Source organism: Patagioenas fasciata, chromosome 9 (genome assembly GCF_037038585.1).
Source record: "Patagioenas fasciata isolate bPatFas1 chromosome 9, bPatFas1.hap1, whole genome shotgun sequence".
NCBI lineage: Eukaryota > Metazoa > Chordata > Aves > Columbiformes > Columbidae > Patagioenas > Patagioenas fasciata.
Genome location: NC_092528.1, coordinates 5,611,200 through 5,631,075, shown reverse-complemented (window position 1 = coordinate 5,631,075; position 19,876 = coordinate 5,611,200). Strand labels below are relative to the sequence as shown.

General features: G+C 44.1%; 1 protein-coding gene across 2 annotated transcripts in view; it reads right to left on the bottom strand.

The window, feature by feature from the left end:
- The window catches only part of PAK2 (p21 (RAC1) activated kinase 2), a 47,263-nt gene that overhangs the window by 26,623 nt on the left and 764 nt on the right, over positions 1–19,876 (bottom strand). Inside the window, exon 1 of one of the 2 annotated variants that reach the window (XM_065845129.2) lies at positions 5,587–5,712. The exons of the other annotated variant lie outside the window; for it this stretch is intronic. The gene's annotated coding sequence lies outside the window, so the exon portion shown is untranslated. Of the gene's footprint in view, positions 1–5,586; positions 5,713–19,876 lie in introns of those variants that run through there. 2 annotated transcript variants of the gene reach the window in all.

Here is a 19,876-nt window from a genome sequence, read left to right as displayed (position 1 = left end):
CATTCCAAAGGTTCTTCTAAAAATACATATTGTTTGCCTGCAGTTTGAGGCATAGAAATCTCTGGTCTGAACTACCAAATCAGATAGAGGGTATTTAAGAGTCCTATTGAAGATGGGCTTGGAGTGATATGATAACTACAGCATAATCCATTTCCCTTATGCTCATCAAATCTCAGAAAATAGTAGGACACAGGGTTCTTAGCTATCCAAATGCAAGTGGACACTTAAAAGAAATCATCCCTCCTTTTGAACAAAGACAATCAGATTAATCACAGGAGGTAAAGAAGCATATGACAGAACTTTAACACCAAAATCATACACTATGTGAAGAAAGCAACATCACGAGTAGCCTTCTGCGTTTTTCTAAAGCAAACCCCATTATTTTCTCCGTCTGTGCATTTCTTGGAGCTGCCTGATGTTGGCAAGACGTCAGGATATCCAACCAACCTGCATCTGAAACTGGGCAAGAACAGATTCTAAGCTCAGACTAATTCCCTCAGAGAGCTCAGTCACTGAGCTAACAACACCGTAACACCATGTTCAGGTTGCAAATTAAATAAAAAATACCACACTTTTGCTTACGTATTTGTAAATTACTTTCTCCCTATAGTAAAATCTGATCACACACTCAGTGTTCCAGCTTCTCGATCTGAAACAAATTATTCCTTAGCACCTTGCGTGCTCAAGACAAGAAAACGTCAAGCAACAAGCTGGAAGCACATCTATGGGAATCCAAAACTCGCCTGTTCCACAAGAAAATAAGGTGCTTGGAGAAACAGCATCTGTGCAGAACCCTCGGAGCTGCAGCTCTGATGGGTGTTTCGCGTTCCAAGTGTTCAGAAACGTCCTTGACCTTGCTCTGAGGAGCAGAGGAGGAGAAGCAGACTGAAGGGGCTCAGGCATCAGCTCTGTCAGGCGCAGTTAAACTAAATGCTTCAAGCCCGTTAAATCTGCAGTTTAGCTTTGTGGAGAAACTTAAGAGACGCGATTTATTTAATAATGCAAAGTGGTATGATTTTGGGGCAGCTGTTTCAAAGACCAGTGTTTGAATAAACTGCTGGATCCAAAACTGTTCTGCACAAAGGACCATTTCGACGCGCAGTAGCTTTGTTTAAAGAAAGAGTTTAAAGCAATACAGAATTTAAAGAAATTACAACAGCTCTACTCAGAACAGATCGCTTCAGGAAACAGAAGGCTGATCCTTCAGTCATTATGAGAAGTTCGAAATCAATCATTTTGTTCAGGTTGAAATGCAAACTGAGTGCAGAAGAGCAGTTCCCATCTCTTTTATATCCTTACCTGGCTTCGTTATGCAGGGAAAGTTTCCACAGCATCCAGGAGTACTTTTGAAAGTGCTGCAGAAGTTTGGCATTACAGGCAATGACTGGAGGAGGGATTAAAAGAAGAAGGAAAAAAAGGAGTGCAAATACAACCTGAAGCTCCTTTTCTGCTCTCTCACTCCTCAGAAGAGGAAAAGGAGCCCGTTGATTCACCAGCAGCGAGATGTAATCGCTCTTGCACCATCATCTGCCGTGCTGCATCACAGCTTGCGGAGGGAATTACAAAGACCGGGGGAATTCTCATTCTTTCCAGTGCCTGCCAGGAGTCTGGCAAAGGGAACGTCAGCTTCATATTTATCATCAGACAACACAATTAATGGTGGGTTTGGTGGTCTTTTTTAGCTTGGTTGAAAGACGTTTACTAACATGGTTAAATGAAGTTTGAGCAAGCTCATAAAAGTGTGCTCAATCTGGAAGAAAGATGACAGAAGCAGCAAAGGTAATATACGGAAGAGGATGTAATCAAGGGAAAAGGATTCACTTTCATCTTTACCAGTAATAATGATGTATTCAAGCACATTGGTAACTCCCCCACAACCACTAGTCGCGCCACATTTAATGACAAGAATTAGAAAGCAGTGGAATGAACCACAGAGACAAGCTGAAGATGAAAACAACGCTCAGCTACAGACTGCAGACACTCATTCCCAGCACAGGCCGGTGCCGCAACCCACTGCACACACAAAAAATAGCAGATAAAAGCTTTTCTGCCAACCGTTCTGCTGCTTACTCGAAAAAACATGCTCACAGGGATGAGGATAAGGATGCTTCTCAGTCCTTATCTCCAGTATATGACACTAGTCCCAATAGTTGTCCCCTCCTTGTGACAAAGGCGTCTTGTCCTGCTCTAGGGCAGTACAGTCGGAAGTGTTTTCTTCATCCTGAGACACCACGGTCTCCAGCAACAGCGGGAGACCTGAAATAAGGTTCCTCGGAGCTGCAATTCTCTTTGCACCTTTTGGCGGTGAGGCGGAGGCCAGGCAAGCACAGGGAAGCTCCTCGTGTAGTTTAACCTGCCCTCTCCCTCCTGGCCCCTGCAGCAACCGATGTGCACACGTGTTCAGAGTTTCATTTTTACGGCGACGTTGCAGGAGTCAGTTCTGCTGCTCACTCTCTTTCTTCCTTTTGGGGAAGAAAAGAGCCCATTAAGCTACAGCGTACGCAGGTCACAAAGAGAGACGGCGGTTCCTGTCACTGCCGCTGGTGGGAAAACACCCGGAAACATAACCCTGAGTGAGGAAAAGCTGGAAAGTAAAGTGAGAATCAGGCAGTTTTCGGAAAGCTGATGAACTCACACTGCTGCAGCACATCAGTCTGTGTGCTCTGGCTTTGACTTTTTGTTGTTTTGTTTTGTTTTTCCCCTCAATTCCTCCTTGTGTGACCATAAAACGTGGTTGCTTCCTGTAGAACTTCCTACGTGCAGTTCTTCACAGAATCACAGAATCCGGTCTGGTTGGGTTTCAGGATCTCTGGAGATCCCCCAGTCCAATCTCTGCTCACGCAGGGTCACAGAGCAGATCACACAGGTGGGTCCAGGCGGGTTTGAATGTCTCAGAGAAGGAGACTCCACACCCGCTCTGGGCAGCCTGGGCCAGGCTCTGGCACCTCCCAGCAAAGAAGTTTCTGCTCATGTTCAGATGGAGCCTCCTGTGTTTCAGTCTGTGCCCGTTGCCCCTCACCCTGGCGTTGGGCACTGCTGAACAGTCTGGTCCATCCTCTGACACCCACCCTGAGCTATTGATCCCATTGATCAGATCCCTCTCAGCTTCTCTTCTCCAGCTCAACAGCCCCAGCTCTCTCAGTGTCTCCTCAGCACAAAGATGCTCCAGACCCCTCAGCATCTTTGTGTCCCTGCACTGGACTCTCTCCAGTAATTCCTTGTCCTTCTTAAACTGGGGAGCCCAGAACTGGACACAACTCCAGATGTGGCCTCACCAGGGTGGAATAAAGGGGGAGGAACAACCTCTAACCTCCCTCGACCTGCTGCTCACACTCTTCCTCAAACACACCAGGCTGCCATGCATTAAGAAAGTGTGACCAGCAGTTTGTCCTCTTGTGCGGGTGCTGGTGGCCTCGGCTGCCCTGGGGACAGGTACCACAGCTGGGACGTCCCTGCCGAAGGGACGTGTTCCTGTGGCGGTGGGATGCACCACCGAGGCCCCTCTCCAACACCCGGCTGCTACCAAACTCCTCTGATTTCTAAAAAAGTACGTTTTTCCTCCCCTACTTGCTTGCAGAATGATTGAAGGAAAAGAAAATGAAATTGAAGACACCTATTTTTCCTGTCTGCTACAGTGCACAGTCACATTTTCCCTGGAGCACTCATACTTGAGCAGATTAAGTTTTAAATATGCATTATATATGCATATGGATCAGTGTAGAACTGCAAGGCCACGAGCAGGAGTAGGGAAATGGTAGCATGTATCACATCAAGCAGCTGGTGTAGGAAGTTCTCATGTCATAATGAGCTGAATTTGTCTTCTTAAGATGTTAAAATTAATGCAGTTGAGGAGTCTAGGCTGCACCTGTATTTCACTGCCTGCTCTGTGATGTCAAAGTTACACTGGACTACTGCTTGCGTTAAAAAAAAATAAAAGAATAAAAAATAAATAAATGAAGCTCCGAGCTGTTTGATAACATGCACATAAACCCCCACTCCTGGCGGACAATATTCCAGTTTTGCACTGCCGCTTAAGCCACAGATCGCTGAGGAGCCAGACCTAAATCAGTGAAATCAATCTAATCTTCCATATGTTCATATCCTGACAGAGCTGCAACCTCAATTCAGGTCTGTTTATTGCAGGTAAAAATGACTCGAGTCATTTACTATTGACAACATAACACAGAAGGAACAACAAGAACAAGAATGTGAAATTCAAGTCTATTTTGCAGGGTTGATGAAAAAGCAGAAGTAATGGATTTCAGGCTAAGAATGCATTAGGAAACAAAACCACTTTGCTTTTGAAATCATAATCTTTGATGTGCCACTCCAGCTGCAGGACACTTTCAGGGCACCACCTGAAATGGCTGCAAGAACTGCAAGACATCTGGGCCCCGGACACAGAGAATGTGCAAAACTCTGTGTTGTCAGACAGGGGGATGGGAGGAGAGGAGGGAGAAGCGAGGGAGAGGAGGGAGAAGCGAGGGAGAGGAGGGAGAAGCGAGGGAGAGGAGGGAGAAGCGAGGGAGAGGAGGGAGAAGCGAGGGAGAGGAGGGAGAAGCGAGGGAGAGGAGGGAGAAGCGAGGGAGAGGAGGGAGAAGCGAGGGAGAGGAGGGAGAAGCGAGGGAGAGGAGGGAGAAGCGAGGGAGAGGAGGGAGAAGCGAGGGAGAGGAGGGAGAAGCGAGGGAGAGGAGGGAGAAGCGAGGGAGAGGAGGGAGAAGCGAGGGAGAGGAGGGAGAAGCGAGGGAGAGGAGGGAGAAGCGAGGGAGAGGAGGGAGAAGCGAGGGAGAGGAGGGAGAAGCGAGGGAGAGGAGGGAGAAGCGAGGGAGAGGAGGGAGAAGCGAGGGAGAGGAGGGAGAAGCGAGGGAGAGGAGGGAGAAGCGAGGGAGAGGAGGGAGAAGCGAGGGAGAGGAGGGAGAAGCGAGGGAGAGGAGGGAGAAGCGAGGGAGAGGAGGGAGAAGCGAGGGAGAGGAGGGAGAAGCGAGGGAGAGGAGGGAGAAGCGAGGGAGAGGAGGGAGAAGCGAGGGAGAGGAGGGAGAAGCGAGGGAGAGGAGGGAGAAGCGAGGGAGAGGAGGGAGAAGCGAGGGAGAGGAGGGAGAAGCGAGGGAGAGGAGGGAGAAGCGAAGAGCTCCAGAGTGACACAAGCCCTGCTGGTAAGTGCACTTCCCCGTCCTTACAGCGGATCTGCACAGCCAGTTGTCAGTCGGTGTCTTCCTGTAGAGCCTTATAGGGCGCTGCTGGCAGCGCTTGTCACGCACAGAGCGGCATCCGGGACAGGCAGAGCGGAGGAAAACGGCAAAAATCAACGTCTCTCACAAACAAACCTCCAAGGCAGATGTCAAGCGAAGGAAAAAAATAAAGCGCAGAGAAATTAAAAGCAATCAGTAAAAGAGCTAGTGTGAGATGCTCCAAAAGACCGGCGTAACGAGATGGATTGAAGACAGCCATGTCCCACTCTTGGTTTATATTATAAGTATAAAAGCCGAAAATATCTGGAGACTCATTCCCACTCCACTGACCCCAAGGCTTAGCTTGTCCTCAGCCTCCCCACACCACCACCTTTTAATCCCCAAAAAACCACCTTACTGGAGGAGATGAGACTCGATGCTTCATCATTCCAGAGAAGAAGGCAAACAGATATTCACACTGCGCAATGTTTATGCGGAGGTGAGCGGGCTGCTCATTTCATCAGCTAGTCCGCTTTCTTGTACCAAAGAGATTTTGGAATCCAAAAGCAGAATGAAATGTCTGCACGGGTATTTTTCTTTCTCCCTTTCTCCCCGCCCTTTATTTTTTTAAAGGCTCCTGTTGAGCAATAGATTTCCTGTGATTAGCTCACTTAGTACTGATTATAGTTCACTTCCTCCCAGGGATTAGCTGAAAGCAGCTTTCTGACAAGTTTTTATTGAGCCAGTGCTACCTTGCCGCAGCTCACTTCCTGCCCGGCTCTAACAGCAGCGCAGTTGAGTGGCTCATCCACCTGAAATTATGGGAAAAATTCACAGAACCAGCAAATCTCGAGTCAAACAACTTGCTTTGGATATTTTGCCTTCCAACTGGAAGCGTTCGGATCCATGAGATTTACTGAATCAGATCCTAAAAAGAGATTACTAGGATAGTATGAGACTACTGGGAGGAGCGGCTGACACTGGAAGCTGTGCTGCCATCCAGAGACCTGGACAGGCTGGAGAGCTGGGCGGGGAGAAATTGAATGAAATAGAACAAGGGCAAGTGTAGAGTCTTGAATCTGAGCAGGAACAGCCCCAGGTTCCAGTGTAAGTTGGGGAATGACCTATTAGAGAGCAGCGTAGGGGAAAGGGACCTGGGGGTCCTGGGGACAGCAGGGTGAGCATGAGCCAGCACTGGGCCCTTGTGGCCAGGAAGGCCAATGGTACCTGGGGTGGGTTAGAAGGGGGTGGTCAGTAGGTCAGAGAGGTTCTCCTGCCCCTCTGCTCTGCCCTGGGGAGACCACACCTGGAATATTGTGTCCAGTTGTGGCCCCTCAGCTCCAGAAGGACAGGGAACTGCTGGAGAGAGTCCAGCGCAGCCACCAAGATGCTGGAGGGAGTGGAGCATCTCCCGTGTGAGGAAAGGCTGAGGGAGCTGGGGCTCTGGAGCTGGAGAAGAGGAGACTGAGGGGGGACTCATTCCTGGGGATCAATATGGAAAGGGGCAGTGTCAGGAGGATGGAGCCAGGCTCTTCTGGGTGACAACCAGTGACAGGACAAGGGGCAATGGGTGCAAACTGGAACACAGGAGGTTCCACTTAAAGATGAGAAGAAACTTGTTTGGGGTTCGGGTGTCAGAGCCTGGCCCAGGCTGCCCAGGGAGGCTGTGGAGTCTCCTTCTCTGCAGACATCAAACCCGCCTGGACACCTTCCTGTGGAACCTCAGCTGGGTGTTCCTGCTCCATGGGGGGATTGCACTGGATGAGCTTTCCAGGTCCCTTCCAATCCCTGACATTCTGGGATTCTGTGATACCTTCTGAGGCTGAAAATACTTATCTCTGCAACTCAGAAACGTTGTGCAAAAAAACCAGCGGTGGCAGACAAAGAATTAGTTTCTTGCAGGTTTGGCAAATGCAGCCACCGATGTTCTGCCGCCAAAAGAGAACTTGTGCAAAAGAAAGAGCAACCTTGATAATGGGCAGTAGGAGCCAGGAGGATAATCTGTTCCACCGAGGGTTATTAAAAACACGTGCGGATGCTCCGATGCAACACGCAGCTCTCAAAGCCTCTCAAAAGACAAAAAACAGCCTCCACAGGAATTGCTGGAATATCTTCCAGCTTTAGGGGCTCTGGGATTGAGGTAGTTGGTCAATGCCGAACAATCTACCTGAGAAAATGAAGTTCTTTTTAGTTAACTTTCATTCATGGGGAGGGGAAAGCAGACTAACCTAAGATACCCCCAACAAGCACAGATCTCCCTAATTTACAAGCACAAAGAAGCAGGATAACCCTTTCAAATGATGTAGTTGAGAAAACAGGCTAGAAAAAAAAGAAATAAAAAATATCTGAGCCCACCAAACATAATTTTTTAAGCTTTAAGTTAAGCAAACTGAGTGCTCAGCAAGGCCAACAATAAATCACCAGTGTCTTTTTATCCGAACTAACAGCTGCAAGCACCAATTCGCCTCCTTCAACCAGCAAGGCTACAACCTTTTCTAAAGGTTTGTAACAGGTCCTTTCTTGCCATCTTCTCTTTACTGCTATGTGTCCCAGAGGCAACACATAACCCTCTCACTTTAACTATATTATAGGAGAACCCCAGTCTGAATGACACATACACCCAGTTAAATTCTTTCCATCTTGTCTTTTTCCGACCCCTCAATTTCCTTATTATTTTTGCCGAGTCACACAAACAGAAGGGGAAACACAGCACAGAGAAAACTAACTGCTGTTTAATTGCCAAGTGAAAAAGAGAGTTGGGGAAAGAAAATAAAGAATAAAAAAGCATGGTCGAACAGAAGAAATCTTTAAAAAGGCAGAAAGGAAATGATCTTTTGTTCAGAAGAAGGAATAGTCTCTCCAAAACCGTAATGAGATGTGCTTACCATGTTACAGAAGACAAATCTCCTATTCATGGGGTATCCGAAAGGGTTACTAAGGCTTCCTAAAGAAAACTATTCCTCAAACCCACTGCCAAAGTGCATTACAACCTAAAGCAATTCAACTATTTACTTCTTAAGGCACTTAGCAGATGTGCAAAGTCTTGTGCTAAAAACAAGCAACCCGTCTGCGAAAATGTCATTTTAGGAATAAAAACAGATCCCAGGCTTCTTTGGTAGCCGTCGCCTTCTCAGCCCCGACAGCCGACACCAAATCAATGCATTTCAGCTTCGTTGTGTCGTGCTTACGGCTCAGTCGTACTCACCAGAGTGTGGGGATAATAAAGTGCAACTTTCATGCAACCATTGATAAAGATGAGCAAAGCAGCTTGCGCTTCTAGGATTCTGGCAGCCTTCCAAATGGGTAGATCAGGTTCACAAAATCCATACATATATAGCAAAAAAATATAATGACGCTATAGCAGAAAAGACACATTTTTCTCCCTAATCATTTTTACTCTGAGTTTGGATGCAAGGGGGGGGATAACGTCCTAATTATCAGCTATGTTTTGTGATTGAAAAAGATGTCAACAGGGAAAACTGCGAAGGGGCACAGAGACAAGATCATAGAAGGAAGAGCCCTCAGGGATCCTCCGCTTCAGCCTTTGCAAGAGTCCTGGGAAAAGCCTATTAGCACACAGAAAATTTAAGCAAATTAATGATACGAGTCTGGGGATACATCTCCGCTTTCTCCCTTTAACCCACGCGTAGCAATCCAGGCTCGCTTGAATCGTCATTTCTGCTTCATAAAACAAAACCGGCACTATTGAGCTGTATATTTTACCACCAGTGAACTAGAAACCTCTTCTCTGCTTCATTAACTCTGAAACAGCTCAAAAGCTGCAGGCAACAGTACCAGACGGGCCTCAGAAGCGACTTCCCAGCTGCTTTTATTTCCCATTTCCCCTGTGTTTGGCAGGAAAACTCACTCGGCCAGGCCATGACGCGCAGGCCACGAGCGGGAATTCAATCCTGGAGGAAGAATTAAATCCTGGAGGAGGAATTAAATCCCGAGGGACTGATTTCCACCCTCTGCCCCAGGGCTGGGTAGTTACCACCTACCAGCTGAATTCAGGCCACGCTTTATTTTACACAGCCCACAGCCACAGTTTTCCTTCAAGGAACCATTGTGCAACTCACAGCGCCCTCAAAGGTGTTTGAAAATCTATTCAACCCTTAGCATGGAAATTATTTGCCCCTGTTCTACCTACTTAAAAACCTGAGTCAACTAAAGACAGACAAGTTGCCCTACAGCGTAAGCAGCCCGTGCAAATCCGTGCTTCAAGGTGTTTGTGCTTACTCATATTTCACTAACCAGGAGACACTTTCCAGGCTTAATTTCCATGAGCTGAGGTTTTCTAAAAGATCAAAGGAGAATGGGGAAAAGGGCGAGTAGGGTAAGTTTACAAGGGAAAAAAGAAATGAAGCCTGCATCTCGTGGTTGAGATTCTTCGTTAACCTTGGCGTTTACAGGCAGGGAGGGATCACGCATTCCAGAGCAAAAGTTATTTGAATAAAGGCTGCGCGAGCTACCTATAGAGCTTGGTGTATTTTTCTATTTCTAATGGCATTCCCAGCTGTTTAACCCAATCGCCACTCAACAGAGCAATGAGATTGCTTGAAAAATGTCAGGCTGCTGGTGTCATGCAGAGAGATCACCAGTAACTGACAGAAAAGAGAAAACAAAAGGTTTTTAAACTACTGGAAATATTATTGGGTAAGACAAGGTTATCCATCCCAGTTAGAGTTCCAGGGCTGGCTGGGAAGAGGAGGAAATGCGGTGTGTACCGGGATGGCAAAAACGACAAGAATCCAAGATGAAGGGGTCTGTCAGTCCCTCATCACACCGGTATTGCTGTCAAATGCCAGCTGTGGAGAAAAGGGATAATAAAGGAAAAGACGGGGGAAAGAGAGAAATAGCTCAGTCCGGAAAAGTTACATTCTTCACGCACATTCTTTAATTCTGGTGGCTGGACAAGGCTTGTGCAAGTGCCTTACACCGAACATAAATCACTCATTTTTTAAGCATCCTCTAGCAGCACCATACAGAAAACTAGTGGGAGAGTTCTATTCCATTTGTGCCAGGGCACACAAGTGCAATGACTTCTTCAAACGCTCCAGTTCCTACACGAGCAGAGTTCCCTGCAGCACCCCACTCCTGCACCAGGAAAATTCACTTACCATGAGCTGGGAAAGCTATTCCTGCTGAAATTCTGTGATCTGTGAATACACACCTATTCTTGACAGAGAAATGCGGCTCCCAATTTATTAAAAAAATAGAAATTAAAAAAAAAAAAATCAATGAGAAAGCAACACGGTCAGGGAGGGAGATACCAATATTTCCCTAGCAGAAATGTAGGACGGCATCAGTTCTTTTTAAAATACGCAATGAAAGCTCACACAGCACAAGGTTGTCACATTCTGAGACAACTTCATACACTGAGGAACGTTAGTTTTACAGCTTTTACACAAAAAAAAGTCATGAGGCTATTTTTTTCCTGGCGTATTTAACTCTTTTAGGAGAGGTAAAGATATCCAGATGGGGCGCACACAACCAAATCCTGCGGTCATTGCACAACGTCGCGGGCGATCCCTTCCCCGCTATTTCAAACGGCAAAAAAATAGTATGAAAAGGACAAACGGCAGATGCCACAACTCAAATCAACATGAAAAAAAGAATTTAAACGTGAGGACGTGTGTCCATCAACAGAAAAAGAGTAAATTAATACCTAGAGCAGCCCAAGAGAGGGAAAGGGGCTCTGTCCATCACCCCTGTGAGAAATGCAGTTGTGATTCACGCTAAGATGTTTAATGTTTACAGATATAACCAAATGAGGCACGGGTTCTGAACCTGGAAAAAGGAAAAGGTGGTTAAGTTCTATGTAAAAAGTCATGAAACTTGTTTATTAAGTTATATTGATACAGGGAACTAACATTTTAAGGGTTAACCAACCACATAATAAGGGCCTACTAACGAACTAACACTTTAAGCCACATAATGAATATCTAGTTTAGAGCTGTATGTAACCAATTGTGTTAAGAAAAAGCAGAACCTCATCGAATACCGAGATAAGAAGTTTTACAGCACCAGCTGTAACCTTGAGGAGACAAGATAGCCAAGATTTACAGCAAAAAGGGGGCGCCAGTCTGATTTTGGTCGACTTGGTAGCTTGGGTTCCAACCAATTCATTGTAATGAGCAACAGGGGAGGGTCAAGGAGGAGACTATGGAAATGGTTATCTGAGACTCATTTTAACAAGAAGCGGGGAAAGGTTATGAATATGTATAGGCGTTCCTGGGGTCATTACGAATATGTAATACACACTTCTTATTGTTAAAAGGTGTGCGTGTTGAGCGGAGCGAATTCCCCGCGCACTCAGCGCTGTTTTGCTTATGCTCTAATGAACACGTGTTTACGGAATACAGTTAAGGAATTGGATTAACATAGAAAAAGCGTAAGTTACTTATTTCACGCCCCACGTTCACACCTTCATAATCACCTTTTTGTGACACCATCCTGCTTTACCTTCCATGCTTTTCCATGTTTCCCACTTAAAAATTACCCGCACGCATACAACCAACATACAAATGTATAGTTTAATGCCGCGAAGCCCTGAAATTCGGGCAAACATTATTCAACGTCTTTCACAAAGCCAAAGTGCTCACTGGGAAGCTGGGAAGAACAACTTGCCTGCAAAAAACTGGACACCAGAATGAGGTTTTGAACTAATTTTCTGATTTGTTTCTTTTTTTTCAGTCATTCCTAGTAAAACTGCTTCTCTCACTCTTCTTACAAACAGGTTTTTATCTGAAACGCTTAAGAAATTAATCCAAACCAACTAGAACCGGGTGTCTTCATTCTCATATGTTGATGTGGAAAGTAATTGTTGCCAAGCCTACAAGATAACTATAGGAGCCAATAAGCAGAAAATATTACAAACTCCAGAAGAGGCAGATCAAGTGCATGATAAAAATCTCATCAATGTGTAGGTATGGAAATACATGCATCTATTCCCATACATACACAATAGTTTAAACACCACTTGTGCATGGGCAAATTAATCAAATGTTCAGAGCGATGTAATGCATCCTACTGTTTTATGTTATTATTTTATCCCTGATTTACTGATGGGGAACTAGACACCAATTCTCTCCAGCCATCTAAGGCTGTTTATAGAGGTTGCTGCAGCACCAGCACCACAAAAATAGATTTTACAGCTTGAGAACAAAATACTTTTTAACAAATAAAAATACAAAATGAAGAACAGAGTTACCGACTGAACAGACAAAAGGACTGTGAAAATTACAACACCACAGGATAACCAGTGCTCAGTGAAGCAGAAGAGCTTCCAAAAGAAGCTGTCGAGCTAAAATAATATTTAAACAGTTGACAAAACATAATATTGAACTTGGAAAGCTGCAAAAGACTTTAAAAACCTGCTTGTATCCTTGTATAAATTATGGCGCAGAAGCACATATGAGCGCAAACACCATGTGAAAGGGCTCTGCTGCTGGTTTTGCCTTCAGGCATCTATCAGGTTGCTGAATGGTTTATACAGGATGTTCAGCAACTGGAAACGTGGTCCTGCTGAACTTATTATTCCAAGCGTTTCCTTGGGGTGGTTTATACCCTGGGTATTCCACCTGTGAGGCCTGGGTTGGCCAGGCCAGGATGCTGCAGCACTTGGAGAAGTTTAAAATTAAGTAGCATTCGGAGAAGTTTAAGATTAAGTAGCCCTTCCAGCTCCACATAGTAGAACTACGTGCCTGTTCAATAAAGAATGAGTGAAATTCTTATGGGTAGAATGGTAATATTTCAGTGAAATATTACTGAGCAAGAATGAAGCTCTGAAAAATGCACTTCTGGGAGGTTCAGGCATTTACCTACCTAGTTTTACCTTATTCTCTTGCCTTCAATTAGAGTTTTGTGCAATGAAGAAGTTGAAGATGTCTATGAATGAGGCTGAACTCACAAAAAACAGGTCTCCAAGGCAAAAACTCACCCATGAAATGCAGGTTTCCATCCACGAGGCCCTCACATCCACACATACCACTCCAATGAAAATTATGCCAAGTCTTTGTATTTTTAATTTACAATACTATTATCTGCTACCGGTGAGTCTGAACATACAAAAGAGGGCATAAAACTTTTTTGTTGCATGGAAAACTTACAAATGCTGTGATAATGAAAATTCAAACATACTTTTTAATAATAATAATAATAATAATTTAAAAAAATCTCTTTTCATGAAATTCATTGTAACTATGGAAAAAGTTAACCCTATTAGAATACCTTTAAAACTGGGCAACTTTTCAAGAGCTTGTCATCTAAGGGGAAACTTTCTCAGGTCCTTTCAATTCTGGTCAGGAAACAGGAAGCGAATTTCAGCGAAGGGTAAAATACAGAGCTCTGTGAAACTCGGTAACAAAGAGAGAGCCCCTTAAATGTCACTTGGAGCAGTGACTTGCCACCAGTCTGTCACCACAGCGCTCACTGGGAAACGGCCCCAAATCCACCAGTGACCAGGTGTGTGCGGGCACAAAAAGCAAGAACTGATGATATTCATAATTCATTTAGGAAATTAAAAACACAAACAAAATAAAAGGACAGCGAAGACCCCAAACGTTGAGGATTGCTGACAAGTTATTTGATGAAATGATAAAACCGTTAAGGAGAAAACGCTGTTTCAGCAGCGTAGGAATCACACTCTGGTTAATGAGAGCGACATGGCACAAGAGTTACGTCTATTTTCAATCGTGAGCAAGATCCTTGAAAGAGGTTTTTGTGGTCAAGATGCAGGTTTAAATTTAGAAAGCTTGGCCCTTGGAAGGGCTAATGGAGTCAAGACCAACCATCACCCACCGCTTACCCAAATAAGACCTGGTAGAAAAGAAATGCCAAAGATTCATGTCCAAAAACATTCAATATCAGGGCAAGGAGGATCCCTGAGCCATGCTGAAAATGTTACAAGATATAAGTCCATGTCAACAATGTGTCTGACAAGTACCTCTTAGCAGCAATGCCGGAATGAGAAAAAAACAATTATTTAAATCTTGGTAATCCAAATATTGTTCTGCTGCAGTAACAAAATCATCACTACCAAATTAAAAATCATTTCATCGTGGTATTTTCACTATCCTTCATTCTTTTAGATCACTCCCCAACCTTTTTTGAAGACACTAGAACTTTATTACATTAGATGCTCCAAGCTCTGGTGTTAATAACATTGCTGTGTTATCATATGGGTTTACCAGGTGTCTTCTTCCACAAGAAATACTCCGTCCAGTTTTACCAAGCATGTTCTTGTGCTGCAAAAAGACTGTAAAACTCTCCAGCATAAGCAAAACAGGGCAAGGAGAATGAGAATTATGCCTTTTAAAATGGAATAATTATTAATAAGAAAATAAAAGACATCAAAACTACACAGCCACGCTTGTGAAGAAAACCCCCAGAGGGGGTGTACTGAATTATTTGGAATTTTTAGTTTCCAACAGCCGCCTGGAAGAATAATCTACATCTAAAAATCTCAACACTGATCCCATCTATTTAAAACAAATAAATAAAATTCCATGCAAATAAGGCCAAAAGAGTTGGAAAAGCAGCATTCACAAGAGTCATCAGCACTGCCAACACATATAATACCTCAGTTACTGCAAAACGCTCCCCATCCCGTTCTGCCATATACTTTGTAAAGTGCCAGAAACGAAAATCGGGAGGTTATTTGCGCGAATTTCCTGCCTTGGGCAGTCACGAGCCTCTTGATTATCAAAGAGCTTTAGCATGCTGGCATCAGTTTCAAATTAACCGCTCTTGTTGCCAAATATCTTTGAAAATCCTGAACTATGCTGGTGGTGATAACATCCCAACACTGAAAAATCAAACCATTTAACATTAGAAACTTATTTTCTATGCCACAGATAAAAAGATGCTGATATGTGGTCATAAGATCTACAAAGAAACACCCATTTGTTCGTTTGGGATCAGTTCAGCGTAACGTTCCCAAAACCTCAGGAACACACATGCAAAAGGCAGAAGGAGCAGCAAACCAGACACAAACCCTCCAGCAGCGTCACATCACAGAGTAAAACCAAATTTAACATCGGTGATTCCTTTCCTGTCAATTTAATGCCCTGATGCACAGACGGGGACGCAACAGCTCATCGGGGAGGGTGGAAAGAAAGGTTTTGGGGCCAGGGGAGAGCAAGACTCTCTCCTTTCCACCTCCAACTAAACGGCTGATTCTCACATTTACCCCGGTGTAAAATCACGCAGTCGCGTATTTCTGGTCTAAAACACTCGCAGCGGGTGGATTTAGTGTCCTGGTAAAAATCTCAAGCACTCAGGTAATTGAACACTACTAGAAAACATGAAATACTTCATGAAATACAATCAGCTCAAAGCAAGGATCACCGGTAACAGCCATCCGAGATGACGCAGGTTCAAAAGAACACTGAATTATGACCCAAACATTCTGGACCTGCCCAAGCTGCTCAATAAGCCCACTGCTAAACTCTCTATTCCCACGCTATACAAGCTGTAAAACTCAAATCACGTTATTTCACGTCGCCCAGCAGCCACTGCTGAACTGGGAAGCGTTTCCCAGCACCAACGCAGCGATGGGAAAACTACCTCAGAGCAATGTTTTGGTGTAAATCGGCCAAAAAAGGGCTTATGGATGCAGAGTCGTGACTCTGTATTCTCAAGTTTTTGGTCCATTCTCCTCTAGCACCTTCAGGGAACGGTCGCTGCTGGCGTTTTGGGACCAATGGGACCAGATCCTTCCTGCGAACTCTGGAGTTCAAAGGGGCCCCTTTCAGCAGCACCTGGAACTGGGCCACAAATTGTTCTTCCTGGATTCCGATATCCTGAATCGTGGCAAAAAGGTCAAAAATGTTTAATGCCTTGCCTTATAAACTCCTGATTGGTCAAACACTTTAAAACAGAAGCTGAAAGACTCTTAGGTTTATTCTCTTTTTACTTTTCATTAATTTTTTTAAAATTTTAAAAGTTGCTCACTTTAAAATACTATTGTAACTTATTAAACAGTAATTTTTTTACATCCTAAAGCAGATGCTGTACAAGCTGAAGTGTACTTTCAATTTCCACAAGAAACTGCCCAGCCAGCTCCTGCTCGAATCCCCAAAAGACCCTTTTAAAACAGGAGACAAACGTAGGGGAAAGATATTTTAATATTCATTCCTCCAGGTTCTTACTTTATTGGAGACCTTTTCAAGAGGAAACGGCTTCAAGATTCAAAGGCAATTTTAAAAAGGCTCTTCTACAAACAGCCCTTCTTTGCTCTTGTACAAGAGATACCTCTGTTAGTTCAATGAGTTCTAGACCGAGGGTAAATGAAAAACAATTTTAACTTGGCGTTTCTAAAAGAAACCCCACACTATTGAATAAAACTCATTAAAGAGTTGACTCATTAAGGGAGCTATGGGAAAGCCAATATATGCTGTGGGTACCCACTGAGCCAAAAATCCAGCACCTAAACAGGAAGCAGAAAACTTAAAAGTATATATATATATATATATATATATATGCTGAATTTGAAAGATTTTTAGCGTACTTCCATTCCTTAATACACCTGCCAGCTGCCGTCATTCCGATTCCAATTATGTTAAATCCCTTTCTTTACATGGTACACCCGTTTTAAACCAGTCCTAACATGTTGGTTCCTTCCTACAGCTGCTTTTCTGTGAAGTGAAACTACAGAGTTAGAAAGAATTAAACCCGTCTTATCAAAATAACTCTTTTAAAGGTAGGAAACGATATCTGCTCATTGGCAGAGAGAACAGCCCTGACCAAAGATTCAAATATCGTACAGTTGTTGGCAACAGGCAACAACACATATGCCAGAACATCTTCCAGTTACAAAGTGGTGCTGTTTAAGCATTGAGCTTAGGCTGGGCTTAGATCTTCTGGGAAACCACGACCTATATACAAAGCACCCAACACTCCCAAAGAGTCTTGAAAATACTCTGATTCCCTAGTAAAGCATTTCCATCAAAACAATTCCATGCACCTGCACATCGGTAGCAGCGGAATCAAAGGTTTTTAAAAGCAATTTGAAATTAAAGGAGTTAGATACATCGATTCACGAATTTCAAAATCCACTTGTCTTGCCTGGAGAAAAAAAAGCCGCCTGCCCAATTTCTAAAGTGTTTCAATATACTGTAACCTCGGCTTTTCAAAAGCATAAGGAATTCCTCTCGTCAATTCACAGGCAGCGTGTCTAATCACCCCAAATACACGTAAACAGCAAAAAAGAAACTGTGAATTTTAAGGCATGTTCCTAACATTTACACCTCCACCTGCCTGTCAGGGGAGACATTTTCAAAGCCTGACTAACCCCCGTTCCCACGTGAGAAAACAGAAAGAATGATCGACTTAAACTGACAAGTCAGATACACGATTGGGACCAAAAATGGTGTTTCCAGCTCTTGATGACAGACACTGTCCACTACATCGGTCAAAATACAGTACTGAAGTGTGTGTTTTCCAACTAAAATAAGGCACAATTTACGTAAAATCACACTCCGAGATCTCACAAACCTTGAGCAGTAAAGTACAGCTTGAATATAAACTGAGCTCAGTCTACGCCTTGTGACTTAGGCCCCGGTCAGGTCAGTCACTAGGAGACCTGAAAACATCTTAACACCCACATTTGAACACAAACAAGAGTTTTACAAAATCTCACAACATAGCAGCCTCAAGACACCCTCATTCCAAACAGCAAAGCACAACAAGAACCCTTAGACACCCGAGCACTGGGAGCAATTTGTTATCTCTAGCAGCACAACACTTCACAGACCAAGCGGTAACTTCAGCATTTGACAAGTTAAACTTCACCGAAGAGGTCCGTTCAGTCACTGTCACGAGCACAGCAGGTTCAGAACCCTCTCCAAGGCGACACTGTGCAACTACAAAGCGGTCTCAAAGTTTGGGGCCAGGCAAACTTGATTTAGGAAGGAGGTGCCTCCTTGGAAAACTAAAAATCGAGCTCCCTGCGGCCTTTCTGAATCTCTTGCCAGGTCCAAGAGAGCGCAGAGCAGAGCAGAACTGATCGTAGCGACTACATTTCTAGAAAATTAAAAACAAAAAGGGAAAGCTCCACAACCACCTCCTTTTGGCAACTCGGTTGCACCCTTTCCCAACTTCAGCAGAAACAATTCATTAGGATGTGTTCAAATACTCGATGCCTGGCTGCTAAAAACCTCTCCACCACCCCTCTGCTGCCTTCTCCTCCTGGATGCGTTGACGAGTCAAATAATTTTCAATGTTTGCTGCCTGCATCCCAGTTTCTGACCCCAGGACTTGCATCTCTGCTGGTGTTATCACTGGGTTGGGTCGTCTAGAAGAGCACCTGGGTAACCAGGGGTTGCTTTCAGAACAAGCAGCTCTTTCTTTGTTGTGGCTGCCGCGCAGACACATCAATAAATGCGTGTGTTGTAAGGAACATGAATATGCCGGCACAAAACTGGCAGGGAAGTTCTCAGTGCCCCAGAAACCTCCTAATGCAGAAAACAGACAAAAGGTAGAAGAAAAAAAAAAACCAGCCCCAAACCAAGACTGATGCAAGAACTCCAAAGCAGAAGTGTGTTTTATTAGTAAAACACAAAGAGCTAGATTCAGATCCCTATGGCTTTTCATACCATCACAAGAACAAAATCTGCAGCCCCAATACCCTGAACCTTTATCCTAAAGTTATTTGAATAATTTTTGGACTTTAATAATTTTTAAATATAACAAAAAGGCTGACTTAGTGCAAACACACATGAGTTCTTAAAAGGCTACACTTTAAAATAAGTACAAGATCTGACCTGCCATACATGGTCGAGGATTCACCATTCTGCTCAGCATCCAGACCAAGCAGGTGCCTCCAAAGGAAACTCCCCCAGCTGGCCCAACGTCCCAGTAGTAACTGGGGACAAATTTCATCCCAGTAAATCAGCCTCTGACAAGCAACTCCAAAAGCACACGCCTGGGATACACCGCAACACACCGCACCGTGTTAAAAACTGCAAGATCAATAGACAAAGGCTTAATTCCCCATTGAATAGCCCGATAGATTTCTTTTAACAACTACATCTGCACAAAGCTGAGTCAAAATCCACATACAACTTCAACAACACAGAAGATCTGAGTTACTCTTCCTCGAGCAGTTTTGTTCTGGCCTCAAGAACTGAAATACCCAACCAGTGAACTTTTAAGTAAGGTTTTTCCTTCCTCTAAAACATCGCTCAGTGCATTTTTTTTAAAGTGGTCCTATTATCTTAAAGATTCTACTCCAAAACTTGTAACACAGAGGTTTTGCATTTCTACATTTCCATGTTGCCTCTATTTCAGTCTATTAGTCTGTAACATCAAACTGGACCAGGTCATTTGGTTACACACAGGTATTTCTTAACCTGCCCCCAGAATATTTCTGTGAGTTAAATTCCCTCCGTCTCCAAAACGAACAGATCGAATCACGAAGAAGCTGGTCCTTGTGTTTTTAGGGATGTACCGCTCCAGGGCTCACATTGTGAGGATGCTCCATACTGCAAAGTAGACTTGCACAAGTATAAACAACACCAAAAAAAAAGACAAACCCAGAAATAAGAAGATAAAAAAAAAAACACAATACACGACGTTTGAATCGCAGCTGACATCACCATCATTGCAAGATCTCCAAAATAATGAGTATTAAAAATATACACATCGGTAGTGTCTCCGCTTTCCGTGAGTCAGAAGGCGAAGCGGTTCACCTTGGGTACAGCACA